The 23,903-nt window shown below is 42.1% G+C and overlaps 1 long non-coding RNA gene across 2 annotated transcripts; it reads left to right on the forward strand.

Moving 5' to 3' along the window:
• Window positions 1–4,866: 4,866 nt before the first annotated feature.
• Window positions 4,867–23,679, forward strand: LOC133279129 (uncharacterized). 2 transcript variants are annotated; one of them, XR_009746783.1, is made up of 3 exons: window positions 4,867–4,992; window positions 22,563–22,654; window positions 23,097–23,679. It is a non-coding gene; the product is annotated as an uncharacterized LOC133279129 (long non-coding RNA). The 2 variants fall into 2 exon arrangements; XR_009746782.1 differs by lacking the exon at window positions 4,867–4,992 and adding an exon at window positions 12,287–12,392.
• Window positions 23,680–23,903: the final 224 nt, after the last annotated feature.

Below are 23,903 nucleotides of genomic sequence, written 5' to 3' on the forward strand. Positions count from 1 at the left end.
GTAGGTGTTTTACATCAAAATTGGCTGAAAATAAATCTAAGAGATTGATCAGACATTACTCTTTGCTTCAAGATAAACACATACTTGCCTCAAGTCTTGATTCTTGTTTGTTTTCTGAGCTATTCTGGATTTGATATTTCCACATTTCCTTCATCCAGACCATAGGTTAGCTATTTCCAGGAGCTGCAGCACCACAGAAAGGAAGCCAGCTCCAAGATTTACAGATGTTATAGAGCACTTGCTTTTTTCTAAGCTAGGTATCTACAGTAGCTCCTCGTGAAACCTTTGTTATTGGATTAATTCATTCATTGGTGTTCTAATTGGGAAAAACTACCTACTTACAATAATGAACTTGAGACACCCACCTTCCCCATACTAACACACTCTCATTTTCAGGCTGATCTTAATTTTCTGTGGATAAAGTCAGACTGAAAGGAAACCTGTCAGTATTTGCCACTGGAAATCACCCATTCATTTCACTGGAAGTGATCCCAACACTGAGACAATTTCTGACTGCATTGTGCTCATCTTTTTCTGTTTGTGTGGAACACAAAGAATCAGATGTTTTTTTCCCTCACTTTGCTTTGCAAAAATTCCCATTAGGTAACTGGGAGTCAAGCACAAAGTGAGTAGGATGGCTGCTGATGGTATAGATTTCCTCGGCGTGGGAAGCCTGCGGTGAAGTTTGCCACACTGAATCAGATGACTGATCCATCAGGTTCTCTAGCTGGCCTCTGGCAGTGGTCCATACCTGCTGGCCACCTTCCAACCCAAATCATTTCACTCTTACAGTTAAGGTATCTCTTCCCTTATGGTCTTAACCAGATGATTATTCTCTCATTGTTCATTTCTTGGCCCAGACTGCTGAGTATAGTTTGTGTTTCTAGAAGAAAATCACAGACAGGACAGAAATAGGCTGCTTCTGAGGCTTGGTGATGCTTTAACATTCAGGTAAGATAAGCAACATTTTTCAAGTGCTGCATTTTGTTTTCTTCTAATCCCAGTGTGTTATCTTTGGCTTTTCAACCATTCTAATGTGTGGCAATTATTTTTGAATAAATCAGTGTATGATTTCAAAATTAAATAAATACCCTCTGCAAACCATGAGCAGATGCTACAGCTGATGCTACAGAGGAAACAGAAGGAAATTCCTGATTAATTACATATGGAGCTGCTTTGGTCAGCTACAAATACCCAGTGTACAATCACGGGCTGTTTAAATAACCCTCAGTAGGTCTTTCAGACTGCTGGGGCTGCAGGTTCTTCTGTGAATGTTCTGACACTGTATCCACCTCAGCTAAGAGGTGGCTATGGTGACACTATAGATCTATTGACAGCCACATAAAGCTCAGACCAGACCACCTGAGAGGGTCTGTAGGAAGAGGGATGCTGCTTAAACCTTCTGTGACATTTAACAGTGAGAGATCAATGAGCACTTCAGAGCATCTGCTCCTTTTACTGCTGGCTCACAAGAGAGAAGCAAGGCTTCATGCAGACCCCTGACTTTAAGAGCCATAGCAGATGGATGAGACAATGGCCCTGAGCTTCCCCCACTGCACCCAGGCCAGGCACCGTGAAGATCTCAGCAGTGTGAGCAGAGAAAGTGGGGAGGAAAAGAAACACCAGGCAAACCCTGCAGTTGCAGGGAGCTCCGAAACTGCCTTTCAATCCACTGCTCTGCTTCAGCATCCCCTCCTTTAAAAACACAAACACACCAGAAAGGGGAATAGGTGGTTTTGAGAAGCCATAGCGCAGCAGCAGCAGCCTGACACCCTGCTGACAATAACAAAGACTGTGCTGCCGACCTCTAAAACGTGTGACAAAGATGCTGGGATGAAGATGCTGGGATGGGGGGGGGGGTGGGGTGGTGAGAAGGGAGAAGCATTATTTGTAATTCCTCGTGTGGGTTATTTTTCCTCTGCAGTTTATAAAACAGCCCTTTGGAAGCTGGGAAATGAAATCTGTTTCTTTTCTCAGGGCATGGCTGCATGCTGGTAAAGCTAGCTGAAGTTTTGCCACTGCCTTCAATGGGAGGACAATCAGTTCCTTTGCTGGTCTCCACAGCTTTGAATTCTCTGGTTGCTTCACCACTAGGGGTGGATGCCACGCTGCATGCTTTGGAAAGAGTGGCATTAAAGCTTTTGTACCAAGGAGAGTAGAAACAGCAAAGGTTGGAATTCAGTGCTGCTTTTCTGAATCACTGAGTGAAAGTGGAGATGGGATTACAGAGGAATCAGATCTATGAATTCCACTTTATTTTCATGTTCAAAGCTTTCCTATCAGCATTGTTTAGATTCTTTTCATGTACTCATAATTTTCACGATCCCCACTGCACAAACTCCATCAAAGAGAAAAGCCCAGGTCTGTTCAGTTCCTTTCTCAGCACAAAGAACAACTGAGTTCCCCTCTACTCTGACATTGCACAGGCCAACAGAGAACCAAGGGGCGCACACTTTCCTTTCAGTTCCACCAGAGAACATCCCCTCTTGATGTGCAAGCCAGGAGTCAGGCATCAACAAGAGCAGCCTCTTCCTACATGCACACAGCAGCAGCAATGATGCTCACCCTGAAAAGAATCACAGCTTATCACTGTTATTTCCTCCCTTGAAAAGGAATACAAAAATCATGCTGCTTATCCCAGCTCTGTTTGCTGACCTGATAACTTATTCTACACCTGGTAAGATTTGAAGCACCTTTCCTGCAAAACCAGCCTCCAGCTCACATGAAGCAAATCTCTGGACAGAAAAAGCTCAGGTTCCATGAGGAATTATGAGGGAGACAGAAAGGGACTGGATTGTACGCTGGAGCCTGGGGCATGTGCTGAGATACTTAATGAAATGACAGCCCTTGTTTTGTAAAGGAGCTAATGGCTTTGACAAGAATCATAGTTTCTATTCAAGAGGCTCTTGCAGCCCAAGTAACGAGTCTGTAATTCACTCGCCAGGACTGTCATATTCACAAAATGCATTTGTTAGAAGCTGCATCAGGCCGAATGCTTAATAAATTCAATAATCTCCCCACTAAATGCATTAGTGCTGCCCCAGCTATGAGCTTGATAGATCGTGGTAGTTGCCCTTAAGCAATTAGTATTGGGACAATCGCTCCGATTCAGTTGAAACAAAGCACTGGCACTTGGAAATTAGTTTACTCTAATGAGAGAAAGAATTTCTGAAGAGGGTGTAGGCAACAAAAACTGAAAAATACGATGGTGCAGGGACAAAAATGAGCAAGAATGACTTTACAAAATCGCACACAAGGTCAGTTCCCAGGTACTCTGGGACAAAGACCACATGTAGGTGATGTGCCATGAGCATAAGCTGCATCCAGTACTGTTAAGAACAGGGTTATTCTCCTGCCTTTCTATGAATGGTAACTGAAACAAGTCCTTCCCAACCTTTTTAGCTTCATTAAATAATAAGTCACGAGAAAGATGGTCGTCTGAGAGCAAACTGAGTTCTGTGGCTAAAGAACTGTCAGGCTAATATGAGATGCCATGAACAAGTGGCAGTTGTGCAATAACTTACCCAGCAAATACACTGTGTCTGTGTTCCCTGAAACAACCCTGAGCTGGATGCTTGCTGTCCCTTCAAGAAGTCAAAGGACACTGCAGCAAAAAGAAGGTTATTCCTATGTGCACAAGTGCCCACTTTTGCTCTGCACAAATAATTGAATTATACATCTGATTAAATCAGAAAATAGGAAGATCTTTGGCTGTGCAACACTCCACGCTCAGTACCTGAACTCAAGTTCCGCACTCACCTCTCTGCCAGTTATAATATAGCAATTAGTTCCAGCAGAACTGTATTTGCTTATAGAACTAATTAGAGATCAAGAAAGTGGCTCACTTTTGATAATTACATGGTTGTGTCCCATCTATCAGCCAGTGTTAAATTGTTGTTATATTAATGTAAAGCTTATAATCATGGCTGTTGTAAATTGAATAAATGTTCTTGCCAATTCTCCAATGCAATTAATTTACATAAAAGCCTCTGGAACTAAAATTAAAATGATATACATCTTTCCAAGGGTTTCATTTAAAACAAAGCTAAATAATAGAGAAATTATATATCTTTTTTCTTTTCACATTCTTCTGTTTACTGAAGTTAATGGCCAAATAATCATTGAAATGTGCCTAACCCAGTTATTCAGAATTGTTATACCAATAGCTCATTTACATGTACAGTGATGCATTATTCAAGACATTAATATTTTAAAAAGCCTGTCCTAAACCAAGGGAGATTCCAGATGATGGTGCAGGAGATCAGAGGGAATTCTATTCCCTCACAGTCATCTGCACGTAAATCATGCTCATCTCTTTTATTTAGGCATCTGCATTTTTGTATAGAGCATGGATGCTGCTGATACAGACAAATCTGACCAAGCCTTCCCTGCTGAAGAAAGAAAATCTACATTCTAGTCATCTATAAACCTGTCACAGCCCAAATTTAAACAAGCTGCACCATGCTTTTTCAAACAAGTAATATTGTGAATCACAGAAGCTAGGGTCAGAAACGGTGTGTAAAAATACGTATGCCTCCAAAATCATGAGGGTTGGTAAAGGGGAACTCGTTTAAAGCTGTGACAACTTTGCTTACCATGCAAACACTGAGTGTTACAGTGCTATTTCTTCCACCTCCTCTCAGACTGTTTTGCCTGCCTGTTAAGAAGCAGATGCAGACTAAGTATAGATAGACAGTTAACTGTGGCTCTGAGCCTGAGCTCAAGACCAGGTGTGCTTCTCATTCCTGCTTCAAATCATTAGATCTCTACCCAGTCAACACATCTTTCTGGATGGGAAGACATCAAGTTTACATCGTGCCTGACCATAAGTTCACATTCTTGTACACAGAGCCTGGCTTGGGAAAACTGGAGCAGATCCATGTGTGTAGAAGGTCCATGCCAATGATCATCCTGAGCCTGGTCTTGCCCAGAGCCTGCATGGCTGCTTCATATCCCAACAAAGGATGGCTACAGTCAACGTAGCTAGAAAGGGTGAGACCTCCTTCACTGATGTTTACACGTGGTTTACAGGAGGGCATTCTAAAAATCAGTTTTAATGCTTTAGGACTCCTCAATGCCTCCACAGAACTAAATGTTAAGAAAAGGGTTAAAATGTGGTGTGTGTCCCAGTAAAAGAATTAGTCAGAACACCACTGGTAGGTAATTACTGGCCTGGTCCTCTCTCCTGCTGCAGCCTGCTTAATACACTGCCCATTTTACTCTACAGTTCATTTTTTTCTACTCTGATATTTCTGACATTATCTTATTCTAGCTGAGCTTAAATACTCACTAGAGTGGAAGTTGTTTTCCCTTGATTGTCTTGGAGCAAATCTCCTCACTGCACCCACCCTATTACAGGGAACCAAGCATGTTAGGGGAGGAAGCCAGTGACATTAGATAATGATTCAGAGGACCTCCTAAAGCTCACTCATTTCCTTCCACTGTCTCTAAATTATTATTCCCAGCAACTTTTGGAATTTCTACTCTTTTTCCTGTAATAGCCTTATCCAAGGAGACAGTGGCTGTGAGCATGCAGAGCACAGGGGTGGCAGTTCAGTAACTCAGATCAGCTTGCATTATGCTTCAATCCATGTTAGCTCCATACAGTCACAAAACCCACACAACTCACACGATTGCCCTTCCTTAAGTGTTCGCTCCTGACAGTTTGGGTTTCTGCCATGGATGGGCATTTCGTAAAAACTCCTGGAAAAGAAACTCATGGATGTGTGGAAGTATTTCTGCAGTCGTTATGCATGCTTCTACATTAAGCACTTACATGCCACATTAGAATTACAGCCAGTCACTCAAACAAATCACTTTCTTCTGGGAAGAACATCTCTGGACAAGTGGCACTTCTATTATGCTGGCCATTGTTATGGAGTGAAGCAGCAGACAGAAGTGAGACTGTCAGGGACAGGAGACAATCTAAAACACACAGAAAGTTCCATTGTAAGATTTAAGACATCTTTCCAGAGCCAAGAAACATCCCATAAAACCTGGCACGCACACAGATGTTGAGTAGGACACTCACAGCTGCAGTTTAGAGCTCTGGTGTCACCAGGGTCAGACCCATACAGCATAACATACATTAAGAAATGAAAACCAACTTGTTGCATTACAGGCTTCCGGGAAGTATTTCTCTGCTTTAAGAAACCGCATGACAAAGTTCTACATAAGGAACCCAGTGTTAGCAAACACAGAGCTTCCTCTGTGCTGCAGAGAGGAGACTGCTTCCATGAACAGTCTGTCATTTGGATAAATGGTGGGACTCTAATGTGGGGACTCCGCAGCACACAGGAGCAATGGGATCTTTGTGCAGGCAGGAGTATTTGCTATTCATTATTTGCTGTTTGTAACCTGTTTATCATTACAGTTTCAGCCAGCCAAGCACACTGTGGAGGTGCAAATGTTTGTAACCTAAGTGAGCTCCAAGCAGCCTGAGTAAACAGCTCATAAAAACTGCACAGACTAAAAGTTCTCAGCACAAACTCTTCTGCAAAGGTATGAGAACTGGGTGCTATGTGCATATTCCAGGGTCACCAGCAGGAACGTAACTGCAGCATGTATCACTTCTTTTGTAACTTGAATTCCTGCAGGCTGCCTACTCAGACCCTTGGGAGCATCACCAGAGCTCAAATACTTAAAAGACAAACCAAGAAACACAGTTCCAGAGCCCCATAACAGTAAGGCCCTGGGAGTTAACCAGGAGCATTTATCCTACAACTGGCCTGAGATCTGATTTAACAAGTGGCCATGTTGAATTCAATGTCTGTCAAGCTTTAGGAGTTGTAAAAGGATTTATTACTTCCTTTACTGAATTAATTAATCACTGTTATTAGGGTAATTTTAGATTGTTCAAGAACATTTCCTTCACCTTTCTCATTCTTCTGTGTCCTCCAACCTCCTTCATGCCCAGATACCACCCCACAATGTATGAAAAGGTAATACATTAATGCTATTGTGAAGATATAAACTCACAGAGAATATATTGTACTACTGAATATATTGTAGCACAATTCTTCCACCTACACTACTTATACTTTCATTTTTGAATGGGAGATAGATCCCACTGTCTACCATTCCCTTTAAAGCTATTTAAAATCATTAATCATTTCTGTTATTAAATGATCCAGAGGAGAAGAAGGCATTGTAGGGAATAGATATCAAGTCCAGTTGCTGAGGATCAGGAGCAATCTATGGAATTCTGCTGGTATAAGACTGGCCTAGAATGAATCCAAGCATTTTTATTTCAATGGCTCCTCCTCCATTCCTCCCCTCACTGTCTTGTACCATACTTTTGTGTCCTGCTTCTTAACAGCTCTGATTTGCTCTGCACCAAGGAGACATTAGAGAGCTTGGGGGTGGTCAGGGCTGTTGCAGGATGGGTTAGTCATGTACAGTTGGATTTTGCATATTCATGTAATGAAGAAAACAAATCCGTTGGTGTAATTCCTGACCTCCAGCTCTTCACAGACACACAGGCACTAATTTATCTTAATACCAGTGTATATGACAGGAAGTGTACTGAATTGATGACTGTGACCCTCACTCACAAACAGGGAGAAAATGCATTCCACGAGACCATGCATTGTGTTCACAGCCAATACTAATCCCATCAGAGCAACTCTTTGTTCCCCAGCCATAACACACTACAAGAAGAACACGACCAGTAGTAACTGAGCATCCATTATTTCCTATACATTCATCCCACAGGGCAGTGCTGGACAATACATACACCAGATACCATGCAAGGTCTTTGATTATTGCAGGGAACTGATTGAATTTAACTTGATACACTCTCTTCCCACTTTTTTTTTTTTTCTGCCTGGATTTATAGGGTGTTTTTGTCTTGCTGTTTCATTGTTTTCAATGGTGAGAACTTTGCCAAGCCTGCACTGCCAGCAACTTCCTTCCTGGTGAGAGGATGGGAATAAACCTCTTCAGATAGCAGCAAGAGTGGTTTCAGTCTGCAGAGGAACCTAACAAAATGTCAGTGCCAAACCTCACTATCTTCCCCAAGATGGTGCTTCCATGTAACACCCTCCTACCACTGCAGCTACACAAGTGTTCCCTTCTGAGCTACATCACCAACTACTAACAGGTACTAACGTGCTGGGGGACATTTATGTTTCATTTTCCATGGTCTAGCACAGTTGTTCAAGGAGAGAAGTTGACTCAAGAGACAGAGGGCAAATAGACCTGAGTTTAACTTCTTTGAATTTCCTTGTATTTATTGCCTTGCCATTCAACATGGCAACGGGCAGCAGATAATTTATGGTATCGTGCTCATAGAAACAAGTTTGTATTAATGCAATAAAAAGCTCAGAGCACCAGCAGTTCTAATAAAATGAGAATTATCAATAGAGCAGAAGAAGGAGGGGTGGGAGAAGAAGAGATGGTCATTAAATCACTAACACCAAGGTCTGGCTGAGATATGCTCAAGTCAATAATACCATAAAGTTTTATACTGGGTGTACTGTGGGAAAATGTTATCATCTCATGCACATGAAGACAGAACCATTTAGATGTAATATATTCACTTCCAATAATAGGAGAAGGATCACATGTGCTGTGGTCTAGAACTCCGAGGGGGAGAGGTGTTGGGGTGGGAGTTAGAAGGTAGAAGAGCACCACATGCAAACATTGCTCCAGCAGGGCCAGCCTGTGGGAAAGCAGACCAAAAGCTCCATCTCTGTAACTGTTTCAAAGGGATCCTCTCCCTGTGTAAGGAGAAATATAGTAGAGACATGGTTTAAATGCACTTGTGATGTCTTGGCTTTCCCCAGTGTCTCTCACAGGGACGGGAAAGAACTGGAAGTGGGAGGAATGGGAAAAGAAATAACTGTAATGTGTTTACACCAGAGAGCAGAAACTGTAACAACTCTCACGTCAGTTACAGAAGTGTGATGTATAGTGAAGAAGATTAATTCAAGAAGTAGAACATTAAGCCTTCTTTTACATATGCTCAGAGAGGGAACAGCTGCATCTGAGCCATAAAAAGGGAAATACCAACAACGCCAAAAAAAATCTTAAGAAAATGAAACCCCAATTAATCAAAAGGAGGAAAATCCCCTGAAGTCACTGCACGTAACCAGATCTGTTACCGCTTCCAAGGATTTGTGCCAGTGCACTTGCTGCCCCTGCCCATCCAGCCACAGCAAGGGCACAGACTTCTTTGCTCAGTAAGACTCAGGGCTGAAGGATGCAAAAGGTTCTTTCACTTCCACTTTGTTTCAAACAAGGGTGGCCTTGACTAAATACAAACTGTTTCCTAATGCTTCTGTATTGGACAGACAGAGGCTGACTCATCTCAGCATCCTGCTGGGCTGAAGAGATGCAGGAGAGAAGGAGCTGAAGGGCAGAGTTTAGAGTGATGGATCTGTGGCTCTCAGGACTCACCCCATTGCCAGCCCACACCAGAAACTCCAGATGGAGGAATGGTTGTTACAGCCCTGGCTTCTCTGTGAGACAAAGCTCATGTGTGCAGCAGAGAGAGCTTCCTCCGAGGTCTGCAGCCTGCAGGACTGGCAAGTAATCAGCTAAAAACAATATCAAGAGTGGTCCACAGTAGAAGATAAAGAGTTAGAATGAAGAGGCAAGGTTTGCACATACAAAACTGAAGTACAGGCAAAGGTCTCGCCCATATATGCCAGCAGGTTTTTCCTTGAGAGTAATTAGCTTTAGCTTATGCCATCAATCCTATTAATTCCACTCCACCCAAAGTTCAGAGTGCAATCCCCAGGTGTCTGAATGACTGAAAAGAACACATGAGCCCACGGGTCTCTGGGCATTTAAGACTACAAACTTTCTGTGGGTTTAAGAGTAGCAAATACACAAGATTGATAAGAACTTTTCTCTTTTTTTCTTTGGCAAGTATGAAAGAGCCACATTATCTAGGAGGAGGGCACGGCAAAGCAGAGAGATCTTGACAGAGGACTAGAAACAGGTATAATTTACATGGTTTGATATTAGTCTACCTGGACATTCCCAGGGATGTGGAAGATGTGAAAAAGCAGATATTAAACAATTACAAGAAGAAAGCAACATTTTTTTAGGACACATTTTACCATTCTGCACTTCAAAGAAGGGGAAAATGATCACAATAGGAAAGGTGCACTGAATCCCACTGACACGGGAAACGATAGAAAGACAGAAGAATACAGAAAAGAACCAAACTATGGAGCAACAGTGAGATTCTGAGGTACAATCCACTGCCAGATGTCTGCAGCACGCACAGTCCCTGGAGCAGGGCTGGCAGCACAGACCCAAGCCCTCACCTCCTCCTATGCACAGAACCTTACCTCCCAACAGGTGAAGGGGAGTTGTGTCCCGGAGCTCCTGCATGCATAGAAGCAGTTCTGCCTTTAACAGATGCAGATTAATTGGTGCTTTTTCATCAGAGCTTTCCATCTGGAGCATTGCAAAAGCCTTGCCAGAAAACCTGGGAGATCTTTCAACCTTCTGCTGGAGTTGGGGGCACCGGCAGTTGCTGGGCTCTGTCTTGGCATGCAGAGGTGTGAGCAGGAGCTCTGCTGCTGAACTCCATTGCGTGTGAGACCAGCCTCAAGAATCCTGACTCTTAAAGAGGGGCTCAGCAGACTCCTGGGCTCCCCTGTGGTAACGTTTCAATATAACCACCTTGACTTAAATCCTTCCACTGATTTTATGTCCTCGCTATTTAAATGAAAACTTGCTTTTGTGCTTCTGGCTGACTGAAGCACAGTGATTTTATGGTAGATTTCACATTGCAATTAACTTGCTCCCCCTGCTTTACCCTCCTCCCCTCCCTTGGCTAGAGGAGCCCTGGGACTGCATCTTGGGAAACCTAAAGCCTAAAAACCAATGCCAGCATGTTGTTTGGGTGCAAAACTTGCCAAGTAAAAAGGGACGCTCACAACTTCTACCGCAGTCACTGAGGATAAGTGTCACAAGTTATGTAGTTCTGTACTAAATACAGTAAATACATGTACAATGTGGGATAGGATTGCAGATTCCTGCCCCACCTGTTCTGGCAAATCAGCATGCAGCCCTTTCCTCCCAGCCCTGCAGTGTTCCCTGGGTTGGCAGTTCCTTGGATTATGGAGTATTATGATTTAGGATAGCAGCGTTTCACCTGTACTGCAGTGACTCTCAGAATCACCGACAGCAGCTTATCCATTGATGAACTGAATGACTCCTGAAGAAACAAATCAAATGTATTCTCACATCCCTTCCTCTGGGCTTCCTATTCTTTCTATTTGTTGTATAATTTATAATTTATATAACTTGTGAGAGCTCAAAGACTGTTTAGTTTAATTGTAGAGCAGAGAGAACTCTCTGCAGTTACAAGTGAATCTCCTGCCTCCCAGCTGCACATTCCCATGTGTCCAAACAAATCCAGTGAGAAACCTTCTCCAAACAAGCTCGGAGTAACTTAAAGCTACTTGAACTTCAGTGTCTGCATTTCAGAATTTGGTCTTAAAGCACTGATTAAAATTTAAGCCCTTAAATCTCATGGCTTTTTCCATACCTCTGCAGCTGATATAACTGAAGTGCTTTAGTTTGACTTGGTAGCACGAGCCAAAACAGCACTGTGTATATAACAAAACCAGTTACTGGATTATTCCAGTCTTGGCAAGAATGTCCAGCATTTCTAGAACTAATGTTGATAGTAACAGTTATCCCATCGCTAAGTATATACCTGTAAGTAAAAGGGTTCTGCATTTCAATGCCATTTCAGCCATTGAGATATTAAAAGTAAACCTGGTAATATCCCACTGTTATTGCTATTGTTTTCCTGCAAACAGCACACAGAGGAAAACATGGAAGGAGAAAAGGAGCCTTCCCTGGTTTATTTTTGTATACCCCAGAAAATTATAGCACAGCTAATAAAATGAGGGTGTCCTACACAAGCTCCAATATTGTATAAATCATGAATAATACATCAGGCAAAAATGAGGAACTGCAATAGAATCAAACCTATATGGAAATAAATAAAACATAACAGAAGCACTGCAATCATGTTAGCTCTGTTGATAAAAGTGTGTTTGTGTTTGCAAGAGGAGAAGGGAGGAAACTTCTCTAGTAAATGATTGTAAAAGCATTAGTAATAATAAGAACTACATGGCAAGCTAAGAGAACTGGTAATTAACAAATAAGTGTCCAGACACATGAAGCCGTTTGGTGGAGAAGGTAAAAAGATGGGAAACCAAATGTAACAGTACCTTTAATAAGGTGTCATGGATGAACCTTGAGGGTGGATGGGAGCACACATCCTGCCTTGCAGAGCAAATCGAATTTCATAATGGTATCTTGCAGCGTGTATCTCTAATTCTGCATGTGAAAAACTTCTGCCTGAGGAAACCAGAGGGGACTCAGGAATTGGAGGAAATCACCTCAGTGCTTCACCTTGGGTAAGTGTGGGATTAAATGCCAGCTTTACATTCCCCACAGATTCTTTCAGGTGTGTAGCCAGGAAAGAATGTGCCAGTTCAGGGCACAAACACTTCCCTTGCAGGAAGAAGAGAAATTAAGAAGGAAGAAGGTGATTCCATGTTTATGACACTCCCCTGGAATCCGCTGCAGATGCTGCAGATCCTGGTGAGATCTCCTTGTTCTTCTATGTACTTCTCCACACCTCCTCCTATCCAAACTTTATTCCCCCCACTACCTAATGGAATAGAGTTCCACCCAAAAAGGCAGCTTTGGTAGGTTCTGAGCTCAGCACAACTAAGCTGTGAAGGTATCATCGTGCATGTTTAATGGAAGTCTAAAGAAAACGTTCAAGGACAAAGAATCCACTTCCACAGTTCCCTGTAATGATCCCCATGCTTCAAAGTAAATCTCTTACCCCTAAGATTACTATTAACATTTTATGCAAATGGGATGCATCTCTCTATTTTTTTTAAGATTCAGAATAATCTATGCATATCTTTATATTACTGCTCAGAGCCATTAGCCAAGATGAGTTCATGTTTTTATTCCCTTTGAATGCTGGATGTATTTTATTTCTTTGGGTGGCAGCTTTTATTATTAAAGTCAGCAAAACTTGATGAATCCTATTACCTGCCCTTCTCCTTTCCAACCAGACATGATTTATGAGCCAAAACCCGAGTCTGGATTGCTAATAGCCTGCTTTTCTCTGATCTTCTTTGCATTTGCTTCTGAATGGGAACAAAATTGAAAGTAATAGCTCAAAATAACTCTGATTATTAAACAACAATAAGTAGCTTGGAGAACCTATTTACTAAAGTATTCTTAGAGCATCATACACATTCATGGACAGTGTCGGATGGGGTTTGTCCAAAGCTATAAGCCAGTTGCATGCTGTGCTTGTTGACCTTCTTGGAGAAGGAAGGCGTTTCCTTCTTCTATTTCCCAGTCTTTTAATGACTGGGATGCTCCCTCCAAGTGCCCACGCTCCCCACTGCTGGAGATCTGGTGACATTTGTCATGTGCAGGCCCCACTGTGATGGAAATAACCCCAGTAACAATGACTACAAAGCATGGATAGGGTTTGTACGCTTTTGTACCAGTGGAGTACGCTTTTTGTACTGCAATGGTCAGTAAAAAAGAAGTAAAAGCTGATTTTTCACTTCACTCATTTACAAAGAGCTGCAGCCTTCACTGGACAAGTACTGAAAGCCAAATAACTTTAATCAAGCTTTAACAAAGAGCCAGCAAGGTGTGACTGGAAGGTCGGCACCGCAGCTCTCTCAGCTGCATGCCAGCACTCAGATGCATTTAATGCTGTGGCTGCCCTTCAGTGAAGGCCTCTGGAAGTCTTACAGCACCATCTATAAATATTCAGGAGTTGTTGAATGCAGCAGCAGGAAGAGCCTTTAATTTAATTTTGAAGGCTGCAACAGACTGAGCTTTCCAAACCTGATGGAGGGGAAAGGCTCTCCTGCCAAAGCACGGCACTGCTTCTGGCTTTCAAACCCCAGCATTAAGGCCACAGTTTAGGGAGCATCATCTAAGTTGAATCCTCTCTCAAAGAGCAGGAAGAGAAGAGCACAGGCCTTACACTTTCCCACTGCTGCCCCCACCAATCTCATTCAAGCTAATGGGTACTCAAAAGGTTTGGCACCTTGAGATTTAAGTGGTTGTTGTTGATATTCTGGCAGCTCAAGGGAGCCTGATTTCCTGCGGTTTTTATCCTGGGTTAGAGCTGCATGAATAGGTAACTAAGAGTTTATCCCTACCTCAAAAGCTGCAAATGCAAATAGATGATGGATTAAAGGCAAAACCAAAAGCACAGAGGAGTGAGGTCCTCTGCCTGTGGCCAAAAGTAGATCTGGGGGCATTCAGAGGAAGCCACTGCCTCCCCAACTGCTGCCAGTGCACAACTGCTCCATAGAGTGGTTCATTCTGCTGATGATACTGCTGTGAGGCTCTGTTCTGTGAGAAACTCTATGTGAAATGCAGAGACAGGAACAAAACCACACCAGCAACAATTAAAAAGGGGAGTTGTTAATCTGAGTTAAAATGAAAAGACCAACTACCCCACAAGCAAAATTCAAGGCATTTAAGGCTGAGGATCTGAAGATCTGTTAAAGTAATAAACCCCGGGACACTTCTTTGTCTTCTTGACTTTCTTCTATACAAGGGAGATCAACCCTCCAGCTATCCAGAATTGACTATCCAGGGCAGAACTGGAGGGAAAATAGATGAACTGCTGATAGCAGCACTCTTTATAAGAAACATGGAATGCACTGGGATAAGATAGGGTAAGATCAGGAAGCAACCTATGCCCAGCCCTATCCAGAAGAAGATGCTTGGAAAAGAGGCCATGAAATAAAACTATCACAGAACAAAGAGGATCAGGGCAGAGAAAAAGCTTTTGCTGCCTAAGGACATTGAACCTTGGCAATGCCTAGTAGACCTTCAGCTCGTATTCATGGGCTATCACTCACAATGGGGACACCCGTGGCACAGCAGGGACTCGCAATGCTGAGCAGGAGTCTTGGGACATCGTATACATAAAACTGAAGTGCCAGTTAAGATCATAGAATCACGGGATGATTTAGGTTGGAAAGGACCTTAAGATGGTCCAGTTCCAACTCCCTGCCATGGACATTTACCACATCTTTGGGCAACCTGTGCCAGGGCCTCACCAACATGGTGGTTACACAGAAACCCACAGGCTGTAAAAAAGATCCAAAATACAAGCTGGTGGGTTGTTTGTGAGGAAAGGATTGTGCTCTCCAAATACAAGTTACCTACAGAATGAGTTATTCTAACAAAGGCTACACCAGTGGAAACCATAAGCTCAGAGTGCTCATGAAGATGCTTTGGCTTCTGCTTTTTCCAGCATGTTAGCCAAAGTCAGGCAGATGTTTACCCATGTTCCTGCAAGTTCAGGGTGTTACCTTGAAACCTGCACACCCAATTCTGAGGAACACATGCTGAGAGCAAAGAAGAGGTTAAAAACAAAGGAGAAGCACATCTTCATGTGGTGCAATTTCTTACATTCTCTACTTAATGATTCAGATGCTGTGGTGTGATTTACTATGAGTTGTGACTTCTCACATTTAATGAAGTGAAACCTTCTTGGCCCACTGTGAGATGTATGCAGGGATGAGAACCCAGTAATTTACAGCATTTGTGACCTTATTACAACGTACTTTTTGCTTGACTGCTCTTCAGACCTAACAGGATCTGTTATCAAGGGCTCCATGGAATATTCGTTATTATTTATAATTGGATGTAAAAGAGATTTACCTGTAAAAAAATGTAGCTTAAAAATGTAATTTTCAATAATTTTATGCTAACTTAAAAACAAGATACTCTTTAAGGTTAATATTCATTTCAATGACGCTGATGAATGCTGCTCTTTGCAGTGAGAGACAAGTAGTACAAGGTTTGGTAGACTGCCTGCTAAAGGGTAACTAACTGTTGAGCAAGCAGAAGCAATAGATACCCTCCAGGGGACTGCTGACTTGCTCCTCACTTGAAATCTGCAACCTGAAATGCTGCTTCCAAGTTACTACTGTGGCAATCCATACCTTGGTGCCAAGCAGGTGGATGGATACCGCAGTAATTACAACCTCCTAAACCCTCATTAGGAAATATGTACATTCTGCCAATTCATTTATGGTCTAATGGAGACATTATCAGGTATCATGATTACTACCTGCGTTTGCTGTTCCCCTACTTCAGGCAGTTTACCCCTCTGACGCGGACTCTCCACCAGTTGTATGGACAGATTCTGACACCAGGGGGCAATAAACTCAACACTTAGGGGAGCCCCAAAGCTTCTGGAAGCCTGATGCACTTGCGATGACATAGAACTTCATGAATTTCTAAATCCAGAGATGGGATTTATTTGGGATTGAACTAGAAACCTAACACTACTAAACAATGATAGACAGATATAATTGAGGAGTCCTAAAGAAATCCAGCATCCATCCTAACTAACTTGCTTACAATGGTACAGTGTGTCAGATGGTGCCCGTGTAGCCCAAGATACATCTTTTCCTTCCAAATTCCTATTACTTGGAGCTCAGCCTTGCAGTTATGGTGAAAAAAAAAAATCACATCCATTCAACTTAAACCAGTTTAAGTAAACTCAGAGTGTAGTTCCTCCTAAAGGAAAATTTATCTCAGTAATAAATCAGACAATACAGTAAAAGATCTGCACTAAGCTTTATAATGCTTACACAGATCCAGTTTAGGGCACTCCTTAACTGGGTTCATCATCCTTGTGCATTGAAGCTAGAAATAAGTGCAGAAGTCATGCAAGAATAATGACGAGGATCACTATGAAATACACTGTAAATCCTGATCAGCAGCGAGAACTGACCAAGGTTTTACCTGATTCTTTCCCATTTTATCATGTAGCTTCACAAGCAAGAGATGCCAACAGCTGCCCTTGCTCTTAACAAGTGAAAAAGATGCTATCAGTCAGTTTTGAGATCTTTGTCTGAGCTTCCCCGTCATCCCTACACAGATAATGTTTCTCCTACACTGTAAAATGCTATAAAAGTTTCACAGCAGCGTTTGAAATATTGGTACATGTTGTATTATTTGCTCAGAATAGACTGCAGTGAAGCAGCAAAAGGCTTTTTTAACAAGTGCTGTTTATTCCTATTTAGTCCCGGATTCCACCATCTGCAACACAAAGGGTCTGCATCTGCTGTTTCGTTTTACATTTGGTGGCTTATCGTGACAGAACAACAAAAAGATTGCAATTTGAAAAACTTCTTCTTTCAACTTTTCTAATCTTTGCAGCAACAATTTAACAAACATTTTCATGTTTGCATCTATTGGGGTGTTTTTATATCAGGTCATTCAGAGCTTTCATTTGATTGCTTGAGGAAACCAAACTGTTGCTGCTCAATCTCTTTGCAATGTTCCCTATAGTGCAGCTTCTCAGAGAGCTATCAAAGCACCAGTGGAGGGCTGATAAAATCAATCTGTTAAAATCACCTATACAATTTATTCTTCCTCCTTTCCCCGCCCCCTCTGCCTTTTAAATAAGGATGCCTGGTTATTATCCAGCCACCTAAACAACAAAAGAATTTTCTCCTGTACTGTGTTGCCACTTTGATAATGCCATATTGCTATAGAGAATGTTTACTTCTAAAGACTGGAGATTTGTTTGTAATGCTGGAGGTGTTCAAGCTGTGGAGGATATTGCAGAGGTAGCTCCCAAAGAGCTGCAACTTCTATTTTAATGTTGCCCCTGCTTCTCAGCTAAGTTTTCTCAGAGTGAGACTACTCGGGGATCATGAAGTCCAGATCCCAGTTATGGCAACAGACTGGAACAGAAGAAAACAGGGGGATATGAAATAGAAATAAAGGTCTTCTAGTAACACAGTAGCCAACGCTGCTTTAAATATCCCACCACCATCCTCTAGGAAGATCTAAGCCCTTCCCTCCATACTCTGTAGCTCCCTGACCAGAGTTTAGCAAAACACACATGCTCCATAGCCCCTGCTCCAGACTCTCATCTGCATGGCTCCAAGCACCTGCTGGTCAATAGACAGAATTAGCTTCCCATTACTCACCCTGTTCTACAGGCAGTTCCACTCTAGCTGTTCAGCTCCCTATGGCAATATTGGAGGAAAATATCCCTTGTGTAAAGTCAGCATTGTGCTTTCATGGAACTAGAGTTGCTTCCAGCAGCCCTGGATACAAAAGCTCTGAAGACTGAAGTTGCCTGCACGAATCCAGCACTATCACAAAACTCCATACCGAAATGCCAGTTCATGAGTAATCTTTTTTACCCCTAATAGTCAGGCTTAAATTGACTTAATTGTATGAGATATAGCCTTAGCAATTTCCTTTTGTGATTTATAGGATTAAAACCTGTTTTCCTGCTGGCAGGCAGTGCTGTTCACCAGCCTCCCATCTCCTGTTCCCATTTCATTTAGGCAGAGTGATCTGGCATTATTAAAATTGGATTGTTTCCTTATCCCCATTAAATAAAAGGTGGTTTGACACCAAGTGTTAATATATTATTGCTTTATGTTCCTCCCTGTCCATCAAACCTCCAGCCTGCACTCTGGGGCACAGCAGGAGCTAATCATACATTAAGAATCAGTGGTAGTGTAAGCAAGACACATCCAGCCTTGCACTGGTTTGTCTTTAAAGATTAAGATTTTCCTTTCTAGTCTTTTCTGATGCTCTTTCTTAACAATACAGGACAGCAGAGAGGTAACTGAGTGTCCTGTCCCAAGACTCCTACTCGCCAGGCAAGTGTGACAACTGAAAAAGTGCCCTTCCTGCGTATCACACAAGGTATAGGTCAGCAGCTGGGACATGACAGAGCCTTGTTTGTGTGATATTAGAAGGAGCTAAGTCATAATCAAAAGATCCACATGCGAGGCATGGTGAGACATGAGGAAGAGATCTCTGCTACAGCCTTGCAGCCAGCACAGAGGGAAGGGGCATGGCAGTCCAGGAGGAAAGGAAAATCAATCTTCTGGTGTGACATGATATTCCTTTGATCAAACTAATCTTTTCGTATTTCTCTTCCCTTTTGTTGTTGCTGTGAACATCTTTTGCCTCGGGGGGAAAAAGTGAAGAGACACAAATAGATAATATACTGGCATTTGAAATCAACCAACAGGGCACGAACTTGCTTGGGTGGAAATAGAAATAACCAAGTCTGATTGTATTGATTTACTACTCAGTTGTGAATCCTGCCCTTCTGGAGCCACCGGAAGAAAAATAGAAGCCTATTTTAGGAGGGAGGGAGGAAGCATGCACATAGACTCTGTGCATTCTCATTTCTTTCCTTTCACCATGTGAATCATTCCCAATGAGGCCAGTTCAGAGTCCGAGTCTGCTGCTGAACACTGACTATTGCTTCATTTTTTTTCAGAGAGATCCATAGGTCAGATTTAGGTGAAGCAAAATACATTTCTAAGTTCCTGAAATGATACGTTAACATGCTTGCCCTTTTGAGGAACTGTCACTGGATTTAGCAGAGATTTCTAGAAGATGAGTTCATTAAGTTCATGGAATACTCTCCCATGGGAAGTTGCTGAGGTTCTTTCACCAGATGTACTCGAGAGAAAATTCAATTTAACTGTGAACTGCAAAGGTTTGCTGAAAGTTAAGAACTCACAAGATCCCAGGAAGGGAAACAGACCACAGTTGCCCTTTAAATCTGACACTAGGGCTGGGGTTTACTGTCTGTAAACTGAGAGCTATCCATGTAAGGGTCTGAAGAATAGAGTCCAATTCTGTTGTTTCCACCACTGACATGACATTGGACATTAACATGAGAGATCATACCAGCTTTTAGCCTCTTGGAAGACTCCAGACCCCACAAAGAACATGTTAAGGATGAGTTTACCATTACTCACCTTGACCTGTTTAGGCTAAACCACGGCACACAACAGTACAGGTGCTATTTGAATACTTCAGGTGTCTCACACTGCACGAGCTCTAGCAGGGGAGACAGAGCCCCACTGACCTTTTCAGTATTCTGTATTGTGACTTGCTGGAGTCTTTTGACTCATTTCACTGTTTTACAGCTCCAGTGAGAGACACAGCGGGGTGGAATGGTCATCCCAATCAACATAGGAAATGATGAAAGGTCAGCATAGTAAAATACCCAAGGATGTTTCAGGGAATACATATGGGCATTAAAATTTAGCTGCAGTCTCTGTGCCAAAGCCTGTACTGAGAGAAGAAAATGGCAGCCTATGGATTCATCTCCTGTATGAGCCAGGAATTACTTTTCATGCAGACAGAGGTGCACATATTTCTAAAGCAAATGCAGAGACAGGACACAAACTTGAATACACGCCTGCAAAACACCATGCAAATATTTCTAGCCATGCAAATTACAGAGCAGTTTATGAAGTAAACCACAAGTGAACGGGATAGGTGGGTTGGGGCTTCTCTTTTTCCCCCCTCTTTTTAGTTTCATGTTCTACCCGCTGCAATGGAAACAACAGTCCTTGTCCCCCTGCTGGTCGCTATCAGCATGATCAGCCCCAATTCAGTGGACGTACACTGATCTGTACTGCTTGAAGCTTTGGCTCCCAGTAATCACACACGTTTACTTCAGCCCTTTTTGACATCAGCTTCCAAGTTGTCCTACACCCTTGAGATGGCTGCAGAGCTCTTTGGCTCACCACAGCAGTGTTATTCAGGGAGAGCTGCACATCACCTCTGTGCACGGTGCCGTGGCTCCAGTGCGACTCCCAGGTACTGCTGGGGTGCAAATTAATAACAGCAGAACTGATATTTATTTACCAGCAGTGTTCTTCCATAACTTAAGCTAATGCCAGAGCCCAAGATGAGCTTGTGAACTGATGCATAAAAAAGAATTTAATCTTGGCAAATTAGATACTAAAGAGCAGTATTAACTATGGTTTAGATACCCTGTTTGATAATCTGCATTCAGAACAACTTTTTCAACCTGATACGTCTGCAGCAAATTCTCCTTCGCACAAATTTCTCTGTTGAAACAATCACGAGTCAGAGTAAATAAATAGCAAGGTAGCTCTGATAAGAATTTTACTGATTTACTTTTCACTCCTCTGAAGCTGGCCTTGATTCAAGTATTTTTATGTAAGGTTCGTTTTTGAAGCCTTTTTGGCAGCAGTTTCAAGTTTCTTCTAATTCCTGCAAATTTCAAGTCAGATTTGGGGCTGTTGTTGATACCAGAATATCTTATTAGCAATAAAAGTATATTACCTATAATTGAATAGCTTCTCAATTAACAAGTTGGAGAGCCAGCAAAAACAGGCAATTCCCTCTGCTGCATCCACAGCAGGAGGCATCTGAATTACCAGAGAGTCGATTAGTGCACTTCCACCCAGATGATAAATAAGTACATAAAATGCACAAGATGGAAATAGGCAAATATCAGCTTTATGTAAAATGAATGCGGGAGAGGTTTAACAGTATGGAGAAAAGTACTGTTCAATGTGTAATTTCTATTTGAAATACAGCCAAAGAAGACTGTAGATGCAAATGGAGAAAGCACAGGAGTAATTCCGTAATACCTCCAAGACCACACAAAGGATGCAGTGTGCAGCAGTGACAAAGAGGAACTGATCTTCCTTCACTCAATCCCAGCTCAGCAGCAAAGAATCTGACCTCCTCAATCCTCCTGAACTTAGCCAACCTTGTCTTTATTTTTCAACAAACAGAACCCTGCCCTAGGGAATTCTCACTGAAATTAATAACATTATAGAGTTGTTTAAGCACAGGGAGAAAGAACTAATCCTGAGACACTTGTATTTTGTTTGTACAAGCTCCTTTCATGATATTAACTCCCAAGTGTTTATTATTTGCAGAAATACATCGCTGGCATTTAAAAAGTCAGCTTTCATGTGTTGGAGCTAAATATGCATGATGTTTCCATGAGCGGTGTGTAATTGGGTAATTCTAATTGCAAAGAAGAATCTTTTCCTTCTTGGAAAACAGGTTGAAGTTTGTATAAGGTAATGAAGCAGGGGTCTGAAGTTCACTCATGGAACAAATTGCATTAAGTGAAATCAGGCAGTTGTCTGTTCTGATTTTCTTCCCCTGTAAAAGCTTGATGTCACCCAGTCCCCACTGCTGATGGACTGTTATTATCGAGCTTATTCTATGAAGAGACAAAAATTAAGTGATTAAGGAAAAATATTACAATCAACTCCCATTCATTCATCTCTCCAAACACCATGGTACTTCAGCCCAGTTTTTAAGTCACTTTCAATAAATAAGATGGGGACAAAAATGGGAAGGTTGTTGCTATGTAACTTACAGCATTGAAATGGATGAGGCACTGTGACCTTTGCCTCCGGAGATGATGTGCAAACTATTTATATGCACAGCTGTACAAATTACCAGAGTTTAATGTTAAATTCCATGGAAAATCATCTTTGCTGTTCTGCTTTTGAGGAAAGAACAGGGTTTAAATATTTAATAGGCTTTCTTACTGGGCACGAATATTTAATATTATGTAAGCGAGCCGCACGGAGATCTCATTCAAGGCTCTGGCTTCAAGCATTTGGCAAGCTCTTCTATAATGAGAGTGAAAATGATAGGTTCATCAAATCACAAGCAGCAAAAGGTACCAAATAACATTTTGGAGGTTCAGCAAAATCCCTTTTATCATGTGCTTTCTGCAGCACAACTTTCAGCAGTGTGTTCTCCCTCCTGCTGCCTGCTCCAAGCGGCTGTGAATCCCCAATGGAGTTCACCTTCCCCCTCGAACACGCAGGTAAGTGATAATTAGATTTCAAGTTTACAGAAAAGCCTTCAGAACTTCCATGTAATGTTCCTAATATGCTGATAAGCTGGAAAACAATTCTCACTGTAGTTTGACAAGCATTGGTGCAGGCCTGCTCAGTGCTGGAGAGTGCAAACACAACTAATCCAGTGCTCACCAGCACCAGCTGAAAATGACAGGAGATTCTGGCTTTGTGCCGAGATTGAGAGTTAAAACCCTTCCAAACAAGGGGGGCAGCAGAAATGAAATAAGAATTCACAGTTCTGTAGAGCTCAAGGTGTTTCACAGCTTTTAAAGCACCTATTTTAAAGACAAGAGCAGAGGCATGGAGAGGCAGAACAAGCTGCATAACAGACCAGCAGCAAAGTCTGGACTTAGACCCAGAATGTCCAAGGTTTTATTTCATGACATTCCCATTGCAAACCTCTCCTAGGAAGAAGAACACAGAGGCAGGATCAAACAACAAAGTCTTTACTCTCAGCAAAGCCACCCTGACTGAAAACCATGACCAAAGATGTCCAAGAATATTCTCTCTGGCCCAGTCCTATGTGTTCCAACAAGATCAAACACCCTGACACTGAGTGTTCTCAACTCTGCAGAAGCCACATCAACAACTATTAAAGGTCTATTCAGAGCCTATAAACATTTTATGCAGCAAGTATATCAAGTTATGTGTAAATACTCACATATTTGATACGTTTCCTTTGGGGCCTTTTGATGTGTATCCCAAATATTACTCTGCTGAATGTACCACTTCATTATTGTCCACAAAGTCAAGAGAACACATTATCAGTAAACAGATAATGGCTTTTACTTGAGACTTAAGATGATGAAGACACTAAGCAGTGCATGTGGGTAGTAACAGAACCTGGTAGATGGGTGATAAGATCCTGTCTTCCTTTTGTTGTTCTGTCTTCATCTGAGACAACATTGGGGAGGTTGGAAGATGTGAAAATTGCCTGTGGATTGCGTGTGGCGACATGCATTGCACCAGAGTCCTGAGTTAAGTAATAAAGTTGGGGAAAGAGTGGGGGTTATTTTGGGTTGTGGGTTTGTTTGGGGTTTAAATTAAGAAGATTTTTGGCTTTCTAGGAATTAAACAAGTGAAACTTTCAATCTGATTTTAAAATGTTACCAGGTTTTATGGATGGGGAATTCTATTCCCCTTGGTTTCAGGATGAAGAAATAGTGTATTGCAATACAGCATGTAAGCAGGGGTCAGGCTGAATTACTGGGATTT

This window comes from Pezoporus flaviventris, unplaced genomic scaffold (assembly GCF_033815535.1).
Source record: "Pezoporus flaviventris isolate CSIRO_AGI_PZ_B2104156 unplaced genomic scaffold, CSIRO_AGI_Pfla_v1 ptg000071l, whole genome shotgun sequence".
In the NCBI taxonomy this organism is placed as follows: domain Eukaryota; kingdom Metazoa; phylum Chordata; class Aves; order Psittaciformes; family Psittacidae; genus Pezoporus; species Pezoporus flaviventris.